Source organism: Bubalus kerabau, chromosome 15 (genome assembly GCF_029407905.1).
Source record: "Bubalus kerabau isolate K-KA32 ecotype Philippines breed swamp buffalo chromosome 15, PCC_UOA_SB_1v2, whole genome shotgun sequence".
Taxonomy (NCBI): Eukaryota; Metazoa; Chordata; class Mammalia; order Artiodactyla; family Bovidae; genus Bubalus; species Bubalus kerabau.
In genome coordinates, this window is record NC_073638.1 from 77,294,209 (window position 1) to 77,312,798 (window position 18,590).

Sequence of the window (18,590 nt, forward strand, 5' to 3'; positions counted from 1 at the left end):
TCTGCAATTCCACTCCCAGGTACATACCCAAAGCAACTGAGAACAAGTGCGCACATCCATGCTGACAGTAGTCCTATTCACAACACCCGAAGGTGGAGCCAGTCCAAACGTTCGTTAACAGACGAACGGACCAACAAATTATGGTGTGTGTATATATACACATACACCAAAGGTTACATATTGGATGATTCCACTTTTATGAACTATTTAGAATATATCAATCCAGAGAGACAGAATGAAGACTGCTGGATTTCAGGGGGAGAAAAAATTTTAAAAAACTGCTCAATTGGAAAGAGGATTTACTTTGGAATGATGGAAATGTTTTGAAACTAGACAGAGGTAGCGGTTGCACAATATTATGCAAATGCCACTGAACTGTTCACTTTAAAATGGTTAATTTTATGTTATGTGAATTTTACCTCGATAAATTATTTTCAAAGAAAAAAAAAACTGCTAGGAGAACTAATGGGCACAATTACTATAAAATCCTTAGCCTTTCCCAGGAAAGTCATCATACAAAATTCTAGGTAGAACAGTAGCCAAAATTTTAATATTACCTCAATATATCCAATTAGACTTTGAGTAAAGAGTGTGTAAAAGGCAAACAAAACGAAACTGAAATAAAGTCTAGAGTCATAATTACACAGTATCCTACATAGAAAGAAAAGTCAATAAACAGGTGAATGAATGAAGAGAAATAAAATAAATAACCAAGCATATCAGCTAATTAGCTATGGAATGAGCTTTAAAAACCAGTAATACTGAAGTACAAAAGACCCACTAGGTAGGGAGTAAGACAGAAAGGCTAATGATAGCAAAGCTGAAAAGTACCTAAGCCTTAAACTCTGAGGCCACATATAAAGACCATGAGAATCTTTATCTCATCATTGCAAATATCCTCATTCCCTCTCCCCTTTCTGCTTTAATACAACTTTTTTGCAAGACACCAAGGTTAAAAGCAGCCAAGGACACCAAAATGAAATGGTATGGTTCCTATGTTCCTGGACATTCTAATAGTACTTCTTTTTCTTAAAGTCTTACTTTAAAAAAAAATTTTATTCATTTATTTGACTGCATCATATCTTAGATATGGCATGAGGGATCTAGTTCCCTGCTGCTGCTGCTGCTGCTGCTAAGTCGCTCAGTCGTGTCCGACTCCTAGCGATCCCATGGACTGCAGCCTACCAGGCTCCTCCATCCATGGGATTTTCCAGGCAAGAGTACTGGACTGGGTTGCCATTGCCTTCTCCGCACAAAACTCCTAGAAGACAGGAAAATCTTCATGACCCTTGGATTTGGCAACGGATTCTTAGATATGACACCAGTAGTATGTAGGTAAATCAAACTTCACACTTTAAAACTTTTGTGTATCAAAAGACTATCAAGAAAGTAAAAAAGACAACCTAAGAATGGGAGAAATTGTTGTAAACTATATACCTGATACAGTATGCATAATATACAAAGAACACTTGGGTCAAACCCAGGCCCCCTGCATCGGGAGCCCGCAGTCTAACCACCAGGGAAGTCCCAAAGTCTTACTTCTTATGGGAAGACAGACATGCTAATCATCAAAGCACACCAACCATTTCCACTTCCTCCCTTTTCACTTCTTCAACGCTGTTCTTGCTATGATCATCAGTGATCTCTGTTTTGCTAAATCAAACAAAATAGAGGGGGGTCACTTCCTCTTTGAAACACGCTCCTCTCTCAGTTTCTGAGATTTTCTCCGAAATTCCTTGGAGCTCAGTGCTGAGCGATCTTCTAATCCTAGTCTTGGACACCTTTCGTCTGCGTAAATGCATCCATTTTCCTTGGCTGTAAATACTACCTATATACCACGGACATGCAGATTTATTTCCAGCACCACTTCTGAGTATTAGCTCAGTAACAGCTTGCTTACTTGATGTCTCCATTTGTATTATTTCACAGATAACCCACACTGAGCACGACTGAAACTGAGGCCTTCCCTCAATTTTCCTAATAGTTGGAATCTCCTCCTCCTCCTATGCTTCCATCTCAGAACTAGCAATTTAATCTACCTAGATACTCACACCAGAAATTTGGGAATCATACCTGATACCTCTCTCTTCCCACATATCTAATCCATCATTAAGTCTTCCTGTTCTCATTCTAAAATATCTACTGTATCTTTCTGCCTTCCTCCGTCTCCTGTGCCTACAGCCTAATCCAAACCATCATCATCTTCTGCCTGGACCACTGTGTGTGCGCGCGTGCTAAGTTGCTTCAGTCGCTTCCAACTCTTTGTGACCCCATGGACTGTACGCCGCCAGGCTCCTCTGTCCATGAGGCTCTCCAGGCTAGAATACTGGAGTGGACTGTCAGGCCCTCCTCCAGGTTAGATCTTCCCAACTGGCGTCTCTGGTGTGTCCTGCATTGGCAGGCAGGTTCTCTACCACCACTGCCACACGGGAAGCCCCTGGACCACCATAAATCACCCTAAGTATTAGACATCCCCCAACTTCCTCCTCTTCCGGATTTTCCACAATTTCCAATTTTTTCCCTCAAAGATTTCCAAAAATTTCCACAATGTAGCCAGAATAATTTTTTAAAAATCATATATTAGGTCACAACACTCATTCTTAAAACCTTCAAAGGCTTCCAATTGTACTGAGGGGAAAAATACAGCATTCTTGACACAGTCCTGCCTAAGTCCCTCTCTTCTCCCTATGCCTGCATTCTCCCTCCTGCTCACTGCATTCAAACCACACCAGGAGTCTTTCGGGTTCTCCAACGTGCCAAGTTCTTTCCCACCCCAAGGCTTTCATGCATGCTATTCCCTTCCATTCCCGTTTCGTCCTTCTCACGTCTGCCTAACCTCACTTCTTCAGAGAAATCTCCCCCAAAGCTCCAATACAATTCATGCCCCCCCACTATAATCCTTTTTACTTTTCCATCATAAAACTCTGCACACTATATAATTATATATTTCCGTATTTTTTTGTTTGCTGTCTCTCTCCCCCTCTGGATCACACTCTGCATAAGGGCATAAACAATGTTTTTTTTTTTCCCCCTCACTGTAGTCCTGGTATAGTAGCAGTAATTTAGAGAGTTTAGAATTGTTTAAAGTAGTTTAGAATCAGAATAATTTAGGGATCTGGAGCAGGGGAGCCAGGCTGCTTGGATTCAAATCCTGGTTCTGCCACTTACTTTCGAGCTCCATGACCTTGAGCAAACTGCCTAGCCTCTCTGTGCCACCATGTCCATATCTGTAAAACGGGGAGAACCAAAGCCCCTGCGCCATCAGGCTGTCCTAAGAATGAAGAGAATCAGTGATGCAGCACCTGCTGTGAAGCGCTCTGACCAGCGCTCACTGCGGCATCCTCAGCACCCACCAGAGGCATTCGGGAGACGTTCCCTGCATGAACGACTGGAGAAAAGACTTTACTATCATCTTTAACAGGCTTTTGTAAATGATACAGCAGGAATATTATAGAGATTTGGACATAAAGACATAAACAGTTAATGCAAAGACTGAAAAAACCCAAAGTTTATAATGGCATAAAGGGATAAGAGAAATTAAAAAACAAAAAACAAAAAACTAACTTGACTGGATGCTCAGTCTTCATAGCTAAGCAAAAACACAGTTCACTTTTCCAGAAATTTACCCAAGGAGACTTGGTAGCTTCAACTTTTCTCTAAAGTATCACCCTCTTCCACAGCTTTAATCATTTTCTTCAAGATCCTTCAAGCACCAACCACAGTCCAAAATAGATGGTAAAATTCATCTAACTTTACTAGATACTAGTATTAGTAGAAATATTAGATACTAATATTTTCTACCTGTTTTGCAAAGAAGTGTTTTTCTGATCCTAAAATAGCTCTGGACTGTTTTGCTACATATATTACAAACTCCTCCAAGTCTCCCTGTCTGTCTTGTATCTGGAGTCCTTTCAGACACTGTTCTTGGGAGGCTCCCTCCTTTCCAGCAAGGCTCATCCTCTTACTCTAAGTTACTTAGAAAGACACTGAGGGGAAGGAGGGACAACTTATGTGCTTTGTCCCTTATTCCTACTTCTTATTCAAGCTTTCTCAAAAGACCCTAAACTTCAATCTCCGCATCACTATTATCTGTTCTGCTTTTGAGAAACATATGATCTTTAGCTTGCTATAATAATATTGAAAACAATTTGGCAGCTGGAGTGCACAGTGCAATGTGCTACTCTAAATGCTTTACGTATGTCAACTCATTTCATTCTCACAACAACTGTATGATGTTCTACAGATGAGGAGAGGCACAGAGAGGTTAGGTAACTTGCCCAAGTCACAGAGCTAGTAAGTACTGGCATTGTGATTTGGACCCAGACTGCCTGCCTTCAGTCAGGACCACTATGCTATTATTCCAAGAGTTTGGCAAGACACATTCTTCTGCCTTGTTTCCACAGGTCAGCTAGACTGAAAACTCCGATTCTCTCCCTAAATCAAGGACGCAGATGAATCCTCTCCAACTTGGCAAAATTTCAGATGTTTCATTGTATCATTGGCATATATACCTAAAGCAACGTAATTTTGGTTCATGGGAGAACGTATGTTCTATCCTGGGAAGTAGAAATAAACAATGAAATCATGAAATGTGAAATTTGCCTGAGTTAATTCTGCAGACATAAATATGATTCCAGTGAGTAGCTGAAAAAAATGTTTGCAAAATGCTTTTAATTTCTTGAAGGAAAAGTACCAAACAAGACTGTAGGTGTTATTATTAATATATACACACTCAACAGCAGCCTACATTTTCCCTCTCCTAATTTCACAATTCTCCTAAGTCTCTCCCTTTGCAAGTGTGCCAAGTCGCTTCAGTTCTGTCCAACTCGTATGTGACCCCATGGATTGTAGCCCACCAGGCTCCTCTGTCCATGGGGTTCTCCAGGCAAGAATACTGGAGTGGGTTGCCATACCCTCCTCCAGGGGATCTTCCTGACCCAGGGATAGAACCTGAGCCTCCTGTTGCTCCTGTATTACAGGCGGATTCTTTACTGCTAAGTTATAAGGGAAACTCCAAGTCTCTCCCTTTCAGTTCAGTTCAGTCACTCAGTCGTGTCGGACTCTTTGCGACCCCATGAATTGCAGCACGCCAGGCCTCCCTGTCCATCACCAACTCAGACTCACGTCCATCGAGTCAGTGATGCCATCCAGCCATCTCATCCTCTGTCGTCCCCTTCTCCTCCTGCCCCCAATCCCTCCCAGCATCAGACTCTTTTCCAATGAGTCAACTCTTCGCATGAGGTGGCCAAAGTACTGGAGTTGCAGCTTTAGCATCATTCCTTCCAAAGAAATCCCAGGACTGATCTCCTTCAGAATGGACTGGTTGGATCTCCTTGCAGTCCAAGGGACTCTCAAGAGTCTTCTCCAACACCACAGTTCAAAAGCATCAATTCTTCGGCGCTCAGCTTTCTTCACAGTCCAACTCTCACATCCATACATGACCACTGGAAAAACCATAGCCTTGACTAGACGGACCTTTGTTGGCAAAGTAATGTCTCTTCTTTTGAATATGCTATCTAGGTTGGTCATAACTTTTCTTCCAAGGAGTAAGCGTCTTTTAATTTCATGGCTGCAGTCACCATCTGCAGTGACTTTGGAGCCCCCAAAAATAAAGTCTACCACTGTTCCACTGTTTCCCTATTTCCCATGAAGTGATGGGACCAGATGCCATGATCTTCGTTTTCTGAATGTTGAGTTTTAAGCCAACTTTTTCACTCTCCTCTTTCACTTTCATCAAGAGGCTTTTTAGTTCCTCTTCCCTTTCTGCCATAAGGGTGGTATCATTTGCATATCCGAGTTTATTGATATTTCTCCCGGCAATCTTGATTCCAGCTTGTGCTTCTTCCAGCCCAGCGTTTCTCATGATGTACTCTGCACAGAAGTTAAATAAGCAGGCTGACAATATACAGCCTTGAGGTACTCCTTTTCCTATTTGGAACCACTCTGTTGTTTCATGTCCAGTTCTAACTGTTGCTTCCTGACCTGCATACAAATTTCTCAAGAGGCAGATCAGGTGGTCTGGTATTCCCATCTCTTTCAGAATTGTCCACAGTTTATTGTGATCCACACAGTCAAAGGCTTTGGCATAGTCAATAAAGCAGAAATAGATGTTTTTCTGGAACTCTCTTGCTTTTTCAATGATCCAGCGGATGTTGGCAATTTGGTCTCTGGTTCCTCTGCCTTTTCTAAAACCAGCTTGAACATCTGGAAGTTCGTGGTTCACGTATTGCTGAAGCCTGGCTTGGAGAATTTTGAGCATTACTTTACTAGCGTGTGAGATGAGTGCAATTGTGCGGTAGTTTGAGCATTCTTTGGCATTTCCTTTCTTTGGGATTGGAATGAAAACTGACCTTTTCCAGTCCTCTGGCCACTGCTGAGTTTTCCAAATTTGCTGGCATATTGAGTGCAGCACTTTCACAGCATCATCTTTCAGGATTTGAAATAGCTCAACTAGAATTCCATCACCTCCACTAGCTTTGTTCGTAGTGATGCTTTCTAAGGCTCACTTGACTTCACATTCCAGGATGTCTGGCTCTAGGTCAGTGATCACACCATCATGATTATCTGGGTCGTGAAGATCTTTTTTGAGGGCAAAGGGTCTCTCCCTTTAAGTAAAGCTAAATACTTCAGTTTATTCCCTGCTATGAACATTTGAAGGCCCATACGCAGTTTTAAAATTCACTGAACTCAACTTTCAAAGAATAGCTTTTTCGGGGAAAAAACTAATAAATGGAAACTATAAGAAGTAAAAATTAAATTCATTAGTCAAGCATGCTAGATATTCATTAAGTCACGGTTATCCTGTGGTCATGTATGGATGTGAGAGTTGGACTGTGAAGAAGGCTGAGCACCAAAGAACTGACGCTTTTGAACTGTGGTGTTGGAGAAGACTCTTGAGAGTCCCTTGGACTGCAAGGAGATCCAACCAGTCCATTCTAAAGGAGATCAGCCCTGGGATTTCTTTGGAAGGAATGATGCGAAAGCTGAAACTCCAGTACTTTGGCCACCTCATGCGAAGAGTTGACTCATTGGAAAAGACTCTGATGCTGGGAGGGATTGGGGGCAAGAGGAGAAGGGGACGACAGAGGATGAGATGGATGGCATCACTGACTCAATGGACGTGAAGTCTCAGTGAACTCCGGGAGTTGGTGATGGACAGGGAGGCCTGGTGTGCTGCAATTCATGGGGTTGCAAAGAGTCGGACACGACTGAGCGACTGATCTGATCTGATCCTTTACTAAGCCAAATCCAGTGTTATGATACATTAAGTAACAGACAAACACTACAGACAGCAATCTATGAAGACTTCCATTGTAATGGCAACAGGAGAACTTTAATTCTCTGAATCGTGGTTATGTTGTGATTGCAACTTTTTAGGGGACTTAGTGTCAACTCCCACAAACGCCCAGTGCATTCCTCATGCCTTCATCTCTCTCTCTCCCCCTCAGCCCTTGTCTGTTTCCTTTACAGCACAGCCTAAATTTCAATCTTTATCAGATACCTGGTCAATTCTGCTCCCCACTCGAATTAATTCCATCAGGTCAGGAACAGTCATGTCTTACTTTTGTACCCCAGCATCTAATAAGCCTTCCGTAATTATGTGTTAGATGAATAGAAGTCTGAAAAGGTGAGGCTTGAAACATACAGTTGCAATCAAGAAAGAGTTCCAAAAGGTCTGACTGGAGTATTTCATACCTCAGGACAAAAACACAATACCACAACAATGCTCAGTGAAGAAAGGAGAAAGTTTAGGCGAAGAAGTGAAGATTATCAACCCTAAGAGCAAAGGAAGAGACAGAGAACAAGCTAGAAAAGACTACACTAATCCACAAACAAGCCAGGACTAACTGGAATAGAGGGAGTATCAGGCAGCACCTAAAACTTCTCTCCCTCGCACTTCCAAGGACGTGCCCCTTGACACAAACACTTTAGTAAGCTTCTCCAGGGCACTTAATGTTTGTCGCTTCTGTTTTGCATGACCGTCAGGCACAATGCTGCCTTCAAAGAAGCAAGCGGACCAAGAACCCAGACGACATCAAGTCATTGTTGCTGCAAGATAGCACAGTCGTGAACACTGGGGGAGCACCTTATCTTTTCAAAGCAGCTTCATGTATCTTCTTTTTATCAACAGAAGTTATTACAATAGCAGCATTATCTTTCCCATCCTTTCAATACAGACACATAAAAGTGCTCAAAGCCTTGAATTTGAGTCCCACCTCTGCTACATATGTGCTGTGTGATCTGGGACAAATCATTCACTTCTCTGTGATCTGAGTATCCATGGGGAAAATAATATGTACCTTCAAGGACTGTTCTGAGCATTAAGTGAGATTAACACTTGCAAAGAACACAACACAGTAAATGCTCAATAAAGGAAAGTAACCTTCCCTATGGGGAAAATAATATGTACCTTCAAGGACTGTTCTGAGCATTAAGTGAGATTAACACTTGCAAAGAACACAACACAGTAAATGCTCAATAAAGGAAAGTAACGTTCCCTATGGCCTCCTTAAATAGTCCATACAAGATTTCTCAGCTAGTAAGATGGTAAACCTAGGACTTAAACCCAGGCCGCCTGATTCCTTAATCTGTTTTCTTCCAGCCACATCGCTCTGGCAGTCTGCCGCATACTACTGACACATAAATATATCTACAATAACTGGTCACAAAATTTTTATCTATCAGTAACTAATTTTAGCTTTGAGAAAAAGGGACCAAAAAAAAAAAAAACCTGATCTAATTAACTTGGGGGGAAGAGGGGTTTGAAAATATAAAACATCAATTATATCCCCAAGCCGCAGCAGAGGTGGTACCACAGCACTTCCGCACAAACAAAAAAATATGACAAGAAACAGAAAGTTCTCTCTGGGTTTATGAGGAACAATTGGAGAAAGAAACGAGCATGACTATGATTAAAGGAACTTAAAAAACCTTAGGGGTTTTTTTTTTTTGGTAAACCAAACCACTGGGCAAAAAGATCTGCATCCCATTCCAAAATAACTCGATCAGGGCTGAGAAGTATCTTTAAAAAAGAGGCCACAGTGTGCTAACAACAAACTTTTCCTTCCAAGTCTTTTAAGAGTCAGATAAACGGGAAGAGTGAGATAAACCACCCATGTAAACTGTCAACGTTCATGAAGATCCTTGAAGACCATAAATGTCTGTTTTGGATTCAGTATTAATAAGCAGCATAAAGGAGTGTGATCAAAAGGATAAAAGTCTCATAAGTAACCTAACACAAGTTGAAAATATTTTGAAAATTATACAGTATAAAACTAAGCTATTATTCTGTTAATAAAAATAACCAACTGCTTTCAAGTGATATATATAACGAAACTTTTTTAAGTGGTATACATAACTCCTTTCAGGATAAGTTCTAAAAGACATTCAAAGAAGTTCACATCTTTAACAATCCCCAAGAACTTTCTTACTAAAAGAGAAGACAGAATAATTCAGCCACATTTGGAATTTGTAAATTCTGAAAGAAAGGCCAGAAGAGAGCTTGACCTGACATTAGCAGAACACAAGAGTTAACCCAGAAAGGTAAAAGTTGAGTGAATGTCTACCACAAAGCAGGGGGGAAGCTGATAAGAAGTTCTACCCTTTCCACCACAACCAAATTTCTTGTCCTCTTCAATTCAACTTAAACCTCTAATTATTTTCCACGAAAGCATAACAAAATACTCCTAACATTTCTTCCTGACACTCACAGCGAATTTCATTTCTTATTTAGCATTCATTAGGAGCCACTAACTCTAAATTCTATGCAGAACCTATCAATCTCCAGGGGAATATGTCCCTCCCTTCTCTAAATTCTTTGTTGTTGTCACTGTTCAGTGAGTTGTGTCTCTTTTGCAACCCTACAGACTGTAGCCTGCCAGGCTCCTCAGTCCATGGGATTTCCCAGGCAAGAGTGTGGGAGTGGTTTGCCATTTCCTTCTCCAGACGTTCTTCCCGGATCAGGGATCGAACCGGGGAAGCCCTCTAAATTCTTTTCTCTGATATTAAATTCTCTTCTGTCATAGAAACTTTTTCAGGGAACACACATTAGCCTAACTTCCCAATATAGATTCTCCATAAAGACAGTCTAGTGACTCTTCATTAATCTCTTCCTGGGAGCACTCAGGATCTGGCAATTAGGAAATCACTCAAGATCAAGGGCCCTACATTTAAACCCTGCTGACCTCACTAAAATGATGATGATAATGATAATACAAAGAAAAAACAATAATCCTTTCAAACTCATGTGAGAAGTCTAAATCTGTTAAAGTACATAGACTTGTATAGTCTCCCTCCAAGGACTACAAATTTAGTCTCTTCTCCCTTAAGAAAACCCAACTCCTACTGATTCTAAATTTGTACTATGGAAATACTTATTCAACCTAGAATGACCTCTAGGTTGATTATTTTTTTCAACAAAGAAATTACACAAATTAGAATCGTGCCACTAAATCCAATGAAAATAAAACGAGGAAGAACATTTAGTCTCCAAAGTTTCCGGGCTAGGAGAGAAAAGGAAAAGATAATGGAGTTCCCATATTTAAACTTTCGATTTAAATATGTCAATATGTGAATGATTTCTACACATAGTCTTTTAAACTCTAGTATAGGCAGTAACTAAGTCACTAATGAAATACAACAACACGGGCAAAAAAGCGACTCCTTGGGTTTTATTTGGATTCTTCCTAGAAAGCAGTCTCTCAGGACAAATATCTGACTTCAAAATCTTGACCATCCTCTTCAGGACATTAAGTACTTAACACCACAGTAGAAAGACTTTCAGTGAGAAACAGGCTGCGAGGAAGGAGGAGACAGAAAGTATCAACCCGAAAGCAAACCAGGGAGCAAACAAAATTTTCTATCAAGAAACAAAAAGAAATTGTCATGACTCCTCCTGCTAAAATGATACAGACTTTCAACGCAAAACCAGCCGCAAGACTGCGTGTTCCCTTTACTTCTGAAGTCTCCAGGGACGGAATCTACCTATATTCCTCGGAAGGAGGGACTGGAGAGACAATCAAACGACAAATCACTATGTGGATAAAATGACTGGTTAAGTATAGGGCGGGGGGACACACACAGTGAACTGGAAAACAACGAAAAAATGAACTCACAGTGCATTTAAAGATCTGTGCCGGATACGGGGAAAGTCACGTCCCAGATCAACCTCAGTTTCCCCATCCAAAAATAGGCGAGAACGTGACACTTGGCTCAGAGGAACCGGAGGGCCCTGCGGCCGCAGGCCTCCACCTAGTCAAGGGTCCCTTCGAAGGCCGGACTCGGAGAGTGTCCCCCAGTGCAACTGAGTCGTGACACCCGGAGCCTTTGGGGGGCGGGAACCCAAAGCGCGCAAAGCTCTATCCGCTGCTAGAAAGAGGCTTCCCCCACACACTTGGGGTACCCACACCCTCCCCGGACCCACCGAGCCCTCCCTCCCGGACCACTCCAGGCGGCACCCCCAGCATCCCTTCCCTCCTTCCGGCTTCTCCTTCCGCTGCCCGCCGCCTCTCCGACCGCGCCCCCGAAAGCCGCCGCCGTGTAGCTCCTCCTCTGCCTGAGTCTCCGCGGCCGACCGGGGCGCCCGCCCACCTACCCACCCGCCGGCGCCAAGGTCTTCCGAACCCGGCCGCGGAAGGATACCGGGCCGGGGCCTCCCAGGCTCCTCCCGGGCCTACCTGCGAGGCGGGCGGGGGCTCGGTTTGCAGCCCAACGGGTGGACTGAGCCGCGCACTAGAAGAAGAGGCAAGAAGGAAGCGAGAGGTCCGCTCCGCCGACCGGCGGGAGAAAGCAGCCTGAGCGCGGGGGCCTCGCGGACGAGACAGCCTTCGACCCGGCGCCGCCGCCGCCGCCGCCGCAGCCGCCGCCGCCGCCGCTCGGGAGACATCAAGCGAGAAGACGGCGCAGGAGATCACCGAATAGACGAACGCCCCAGACCTCAAAGAAGGAGCGCCCAAGCAATCGTTCAGGGAACCGCAGTTGAGCGTCGAGAAGCAGCTTCGCTCCAACTCCAGGTCCGGCTCCTGTCCAAGGCATAAATAAACGAACCCAGATCATAAGCCGTGGAGTCAGAGTAGACGGGCTTCTGCCATTTTCTGTGTCGAGTGCGGGCTGTCTAAATTGTTTAGAGAACCGGAGTTTCTCTTGAGAATGTTGAAGAGCAAGTCTTAGTATAATAACACTTTGTTACTTAACTGTAATTCAGCGACTACCTTATGGACTCTCAACAGTATTTATCCCACCTGAGCCAATTTGACCTTATTGGTTCAGTGAGGTGAATTTTAAAAAAGATAGATTAGATAGATAAAGATATAGCAGAGGCACGGAGAGAATCCAGGCTGAGGAACAAATAATCTCTATTCAAGCTCCAAGTAGCTCCCATAAGCATAGCAGAGAAAAGCTGGGAACGTTCAGGGTTGTGCAGTCTGATCTTACAGCAGGAAATATAATAGACATACTGCTTTAATTTTATTCCAAAGGCCTAGAACCACAGCTGTGCTTCTTAATAATACATAATAACCAATAGACTCTTTGGGTTCTAAACTCAACCAAGTGTTATCGTCACAACTATGGCCTGTTTTTGAACTCTCTTAGTAGACAAACTAACATGGTCAGCACAAATATGGTAATATGTTCATTCCAAGCATAATTTAATAAATCATATAGATCACCACAGTATGGATTACCAACTGTGAGCAATAATAGTTTATCTTACCCTCCTTAGGTTTAAAAAGAAAAGACAGTCCCAGCCCTTATTAAAGAGTATATAATCCAGTCAAAGTGAAAGCCCACATACTTACAGCATTAGCTTTATTTACAATTATTTACAATTTTCTGTAATTTTTAAAAAATCCTTTAAATGCATGAAACTATTTAAGGGGCAATTCATATACATATATAGTGCATGATAAGACCAGCATCCAAAAGATGAGGACAAAACGCTTTATTGTCTATCACTGTTTTAGAGGACTTTTCAAATGAGTAACTATTATAGCAACATTTATAAAGGCCTAAAACAGAAGAATATGATCATCTTCCAAAACAAAAAGTTTTAATTTATTCATATTCCCATGAAGTCCTTGGATATATCCTATAGTAATTTTGTCTATTTATTCTTTTGACCTCGCCATGTGGCTTGAGGGATTTTAGTTCCTCAATCTGGGATTGAACCTAAGCCATGGTGGTGAAAGCCCGGAGTCCTAACCACTAGAGGGCCAGGGAATTCCTCTACATAATTTTTGTCCAATTTAAGCAGAAATACAATAGCATTATTGTTTTGCTTTGTATCGTTTCCCTATTAAAGCCTTTAATAGTTGTTACTTTAAACGATTGCACAATATTCTGTTGAGAAGATTTACTGACCATGCTCCCCATTTTGAATATGTATGTTACTTCCAAATATTTTCCCTGTAATTGCATCTCCTGCAAAGAGGCAGCTATAATCTTATTATTTATGATTAGGACCTACTACACATAAACAAAAAGAGCAAGGAAACAAGGCAGAGGTTTATTTCCCTGTCATGTAAAAGAAATCCAGAGACGCACAGCCTACAAGAAGGTGCAGCCGCTCAGCATCAGGGCTCAGGCTACTACGTTGTTGCTGTGACATCGTCAATAAGTGGTTTTCATCTTAGGTCCAAGACAGCTGCTCAAGCTCTAGTCATCATGTCTACATTCCAAGCAGCAGGAAGCTCAAAGAGGAAAGGCATGTCTCCTGGCCATAAGGCCACATCTTGAAAACAGCACAGGACGTTCCCACTTACATTCCACTGGCCAAAATAGAGTCACGTAGCCACACCTAACTAGGAATTTGTCTTTACCCTGGGAAGCCATATACCCATGAAAAGTCAGGGGCAAGAGGACCCTGGAGAAGAAAATGGCAACCCACTCCAGTATTCTTGCCTGGAAAATCCTATGGACAGAGGACCCTGGCGGGTTACAGTCCATAGGGTCGCAAAAGAGTTGTACTCGACTTAGCAACTAAACAATAAGCAGTCTCTGCCAAGTTCCTGGAGCAAGTTGAGTAGCAGGCAAATTAACCTTGTTTTGCTGTTATCTCAGGGCTGGGCTTCTATTCCTCAGATCAGTCGCTCAGTCGTGTCCGACTCTTTGCGACCCCATGAATCGCAGCACGTCAGGCCTCCCTGTCCATCACCAACTCAGACTCACGTCCATCGAGTCAGTGATGCCATCCAGCCATCTCATCCTCTGTCGTCCCCTTCTCCTCTTGCCCCCAATCCCTCCCAGCATCAGAGTCTTTTCCAATGAGTCAACTCTTCGCATGAAGTGGCCAAAGTACTGGAGTTTCAGCTTTCGCATCATTCCTTCCAAAGAACACCCAGGGCTGATCTCCTTTAGAATGGACTGGTTGGACCTCCTTGCAGTCCAAGGGACTCTCAAGAGTCTTCTCCAACACCACAGTTCAAAAGCATCAATTCTTCGGCGCTCAGCCTTCTTCACAGTCCAACTCTCTCATCCATACATGACCACAGAAAAAACCAGAGCCTTCACTAGACGAACCTTTGTTGGCAAAGTAATGTCTCTGCTTTTGAATATGCTATCTAGGTTGGTCATAACTTTCCTTCCAAGGAGCAAGTGTCTTTTAATTTCATGGCTGCAGTCACCATCTGCAGTGATTTTGGAGCCCAGAAAAATAAAGTCTGACACTGTTTCCACTGTTTCCCCATCTATTTGCCATGAGGTGATGGGACCGGATGCCATGATCTTCGTTTTCTGAATGTTGAGCTTTAAGCCAACTTTTTCACTCTCCACTTTCACCTTCATCAAGAGGCTTTTGAGTTCCTCTTCACTTTCTGCCAGAAGGGTGGTGTCATCTGCATTTCTGAGGTTATTGATATTTCTCCCGGCAATCTTGATTCCAGCTTGTGTTTCTTCCAGTCCAGAGTTTCTCATGATGTACTCTGTATATAAGTTAAATAAACGGATGACAATATACAGCGTGACGTACTCCATGTTTTAGAGAAGCTTCTTTCTTGGAGAGCCTTGTGGGGCTTAAGTATCTAAAGCTACAGCCCACGCTCAAATTTAACCTATGCAATGACTTTATTTTGAAACCTTGATTTCAATGAGGAAAACTAAACAAACTAATTTCAAGGCGATAGGAAGCTTTTGGTTTTTCGAATCTGGAGACTTTTATTTTGGGAAAAACACTTGAAGGCTATGCAAATATAAATCTAAAATCCACATCTGAAAATGCAGATGTTTGAGAAGCTGTGGCTAGACTGCTCTGTGAAACCAGGGAAAATGGTTTTTATTCTGCAGGCAGAGTTGCATCTTTACAGAAAAGTTTCATTAGAGAAACTGTTTCAAGTGTGACAATAAACCATTACTTATTCTTATCAAGTCTATTGGGGCAGAAGAGAAGATAACAAAAGAGCCAGGGCTGAAACCCTCAAACCTACAGAAATCTTCTCATGCTGGAGGGAGACCTGAAAAAAGAAGCCAGATCATCCTGGGATACATAACACAGACACCTTCAACTTGGTGTTAAAAAACTCAACGACTAATTTTTATGTTGATTGTTCATTATTGTATCCTGGTAGGAGTCTTCTGGAGGAGTCACCCCCTTGAAAGTAAGAGGAGGCTTCCCCTGAAGTCGGGTGACCAACTGTCTCAGTTTGCTAAGGACTAAACAGTTTCCCAGGACACCGGAGTTTCAGCGCTAAAACTGAGACAACAGAGGGCAAACCAGGAGAGTTGGCCACCCTAAGAATAATCAAAGCCACTGTCAATCGTGTGGAAAAGTTTGGAAAGACTAAACCAGGAATGAGAACTGGGACTTATTGACCTGGGGGAGTTGCTTGTGATAAAGGGTGAAGGGAAGGGACAGGAGAGAAGGGGAGGAGACTGTTCCTTATGTTGCTCTGGGCTCTGAGAAATTTAACACACTGGGTGGTAGGAATCAAGTCTGAAGCTAGGGTGAGATAACTCTGCAGCAGTACCACGAGTCACCTTATTAGGAAGCCCAGGAAGAGGGGGCTTCCCAGGTGGCTCAGTGGTAAAGAATCCACCTGCCAAGTATGAGACGCAGGTTAGATTCCTGGGTCAAAATGATGAGCCAGTCTGCTGTTGCAATCCTATTTTGTTCTTTTGTCCTCTGGTCTCATGGCACCTTGGGATAATGTACACACTGCAAGCTGGACAGTAAAGGTAGAAGCAGTGTAGCGATGGAGGAGCTGCCAGGAAACAGGAGAGTTCCCAGAACAGCAACTAACCATTCACAAAACAGCAGCAGGCTTTTCCTTCTCTGGGATTATTTATATAGGATCAATTTCTAGTAGTGGAATTAGTGAATGGATTGAAACATATGAACATTTTAAGACTCTAGAATGGCACCAAGCTCAGTCCTTCTATAAAGACACCTATATACGTAAAGGCTAGATAGTCTCAACAGTATGAAACTGAATGTTTTGCTGGGCAAACATGAAGATTCCTTTCCAAAGGACTTTGAAATTTACCATCCTATGATTTCAAGGTCTAGTTTGCTTGTACCATATATCAGGGGATCTCATATCTCCTATTTGTTTATCACAATGTGGGATCTTAGATGGTAGCCACGTTAAAAAAAAAAGCCTGTGAATTTTATGTGTTAGATACCTGGAGTGTCCCCAGCCTTCAACTCATATTTTCTCTTCCTTTCTGCACTGCCATTCTTACTTAATGCTGAGTCCATGATCTCTTATACTAACAATTTTGTAAACTCTAGGTGGGATCTAGGGAGCAAAAGAGCCCCGAGGATATGTGCATGCACAGTGGTTAAAACCCCTGCTTTCTTATTTTCTTGACTTCCTCTTAACTGCCCCTCCATTTGCTAGGGAAATCAGCAGTTACACTTAGTTCTTGAGTTTTCAGTTTATTTCAGGTAGGGATAGTATGTCTATTCTCTATCTAGCCTCTATTTTACTCCTCCTCATCTCTTATACTGTTTCATATCTGATCCCATTAAGATTGTGACTTGTTTCTTTGTTCCTAAATTAGATGAACTTGCTATAGATCCTTTACAGTTCAGGAAAGGAGCTCCATCTCTGTTCAGTTCCTTTTAAACTAAGAATATGTTTATGTTACCTCATTTGTATCATTTGGGACTGGTAAACCAATGGTGACCCAATATTGTAGTTTTTCCTTAGTATAACCTGAGACTTCCGCTGTTTTGCAACAGCTAAGGGCAAATCTGGAAGACTCTTAGGCTGGCCAGATGGAATCATCTATGGGAAGATGAAGCTTACATAAGATGGGCAAAATCCTTGACTCTTTCCCAAAGCTATACCACAAAGATACTGCTGCTAAGTTGCGTCAGTCATGTCCAACTCTGTGCAACCCCATAGATGGCAGCCCACCAGGCTTCGCCGTCCCTGGGATTCTCCAGACAAGAACACTGGAGTGGGTTGCCATTTCCTTCTCCAATGCATGAAAGGGAAAAGTGAAAGTGAAGTCGCTCAGTCGTGTCCGACTCTTTGCGGCCCCATAGACTGTAGCCTACCAGGCTCCTCCATCCATGGGATTTTCCAAGCAAGAGTACTGGAGTGGGTTGCCATTGCTTCTCCAATGAAGATACTATATATCCACAATAAGGCCCTCAAGAGAAGACTTCTCAGGCACTTATAAAAATCTCCTATGAGCAAACCCTTGGTAATGTGGAAATACAGATCCTGATCCCTCCCCTAGATCATTTTGGGTAATAACTATGGACTGAAAAAAAAAAAAAACCTAGCCTATAGAAATCCAGATCCAGAGGAAATTAAAGGAATAGATTTGAACAGTTACTCGGTGGAATTATTAGGGAATGAAATGCTCCTGGGGAAAAACACTGCCATCCAATGTTTAGTCTGTTTGCTAAGTCGCTTCAGTCGTGTCCGACTCTGTGCGACCCCATAGATGGCAGCCCACCAGGCTCCCCCGTCCCTGGGATTCTCCAGGCAAGAACACTGGAGTGGGTTGCCATTTCCTTCTCCAATGCCTGAAAGTGAAAAGTGAAAGTGAAGTCGCTCAGTCGTGTCCGACCCTCAGCGACCCCATGGACTGCAGCCTACCAGGCTCCTCCGCCCATGGGGGTTTCCAGGCAAGAGTACTGGAGTGGGGTGCCATCGCCTTCTCCATTAGTCTGTTTAGCACTCAGAAATTACCTTTGGTGTGCAAGTAACAGACTTGAAATTGCTAATGAAATCGCCCCTAGACTGTTCTTCCCATTGAGGCTTCCCGTCACCAACTAATGAGTTAAGTTGTAAAACCCCCAATTTCCCTTTAATGTAGTTTTTGAAGGCTAAAAGGCTAGGCACTTTTCAAGATTACACTCCACCTTGCCACTTAACATGCACAGATGGCAGTAAGCCTTTCCTCTCGCAATATTCATAATGGAACCAAAACTTTATAGGGAAAAATACCCATCTCAGGAAACTGGGAAAGACAGAGTTAAAATATTGCCTTATGAGGGAGACAAAGCAAGCCTGGGTCACAAGTTAAAACTTCACAAAGGAAAAAAAAAAAAAACATAACCAGGCACCTCTATTTCATAATGAATAGAACTAAAGTTTCCAGTCTCCTCTTCCTTGTCCACTCCCAGCTCTATGATCACT

The 18,590-nt window shown here is 42.7% G+C and overlaps 1 protein-coding gene across 7 annotated transcripts in view; it reads right to left on the minus strand.

The window, feature by feature from the left end:
- The window catches only part of AMBRA1 (autophagy and beclin 1 regulator 1), a 173,684-nt gene extending 160,556 nt beyond the window's left edge, over positions 1–13,128 (minus strand). For 3 of the 7 annotated variants that reach the window (XM_055547002.1, XM_055546997.1, XM_055546994.1), the window contains exon 1: positions 11,676–13,126. The gene's annotated coding sequence lies outside the window, so the exon portion shown is untranslated. Of the gene's footprint in view, positions 1–11,114; positions 11,627–11,675 lie in introns of those variants that run through there. The other 4 variants (XM_055547001.1, XM_055546999.1, XM_055546998.1 and 1 more) reach the window with 3 other exon arrangements.
- Between the last annotated feature and the right edge of the window lie 5,462 nt (positions 13,129–18,590).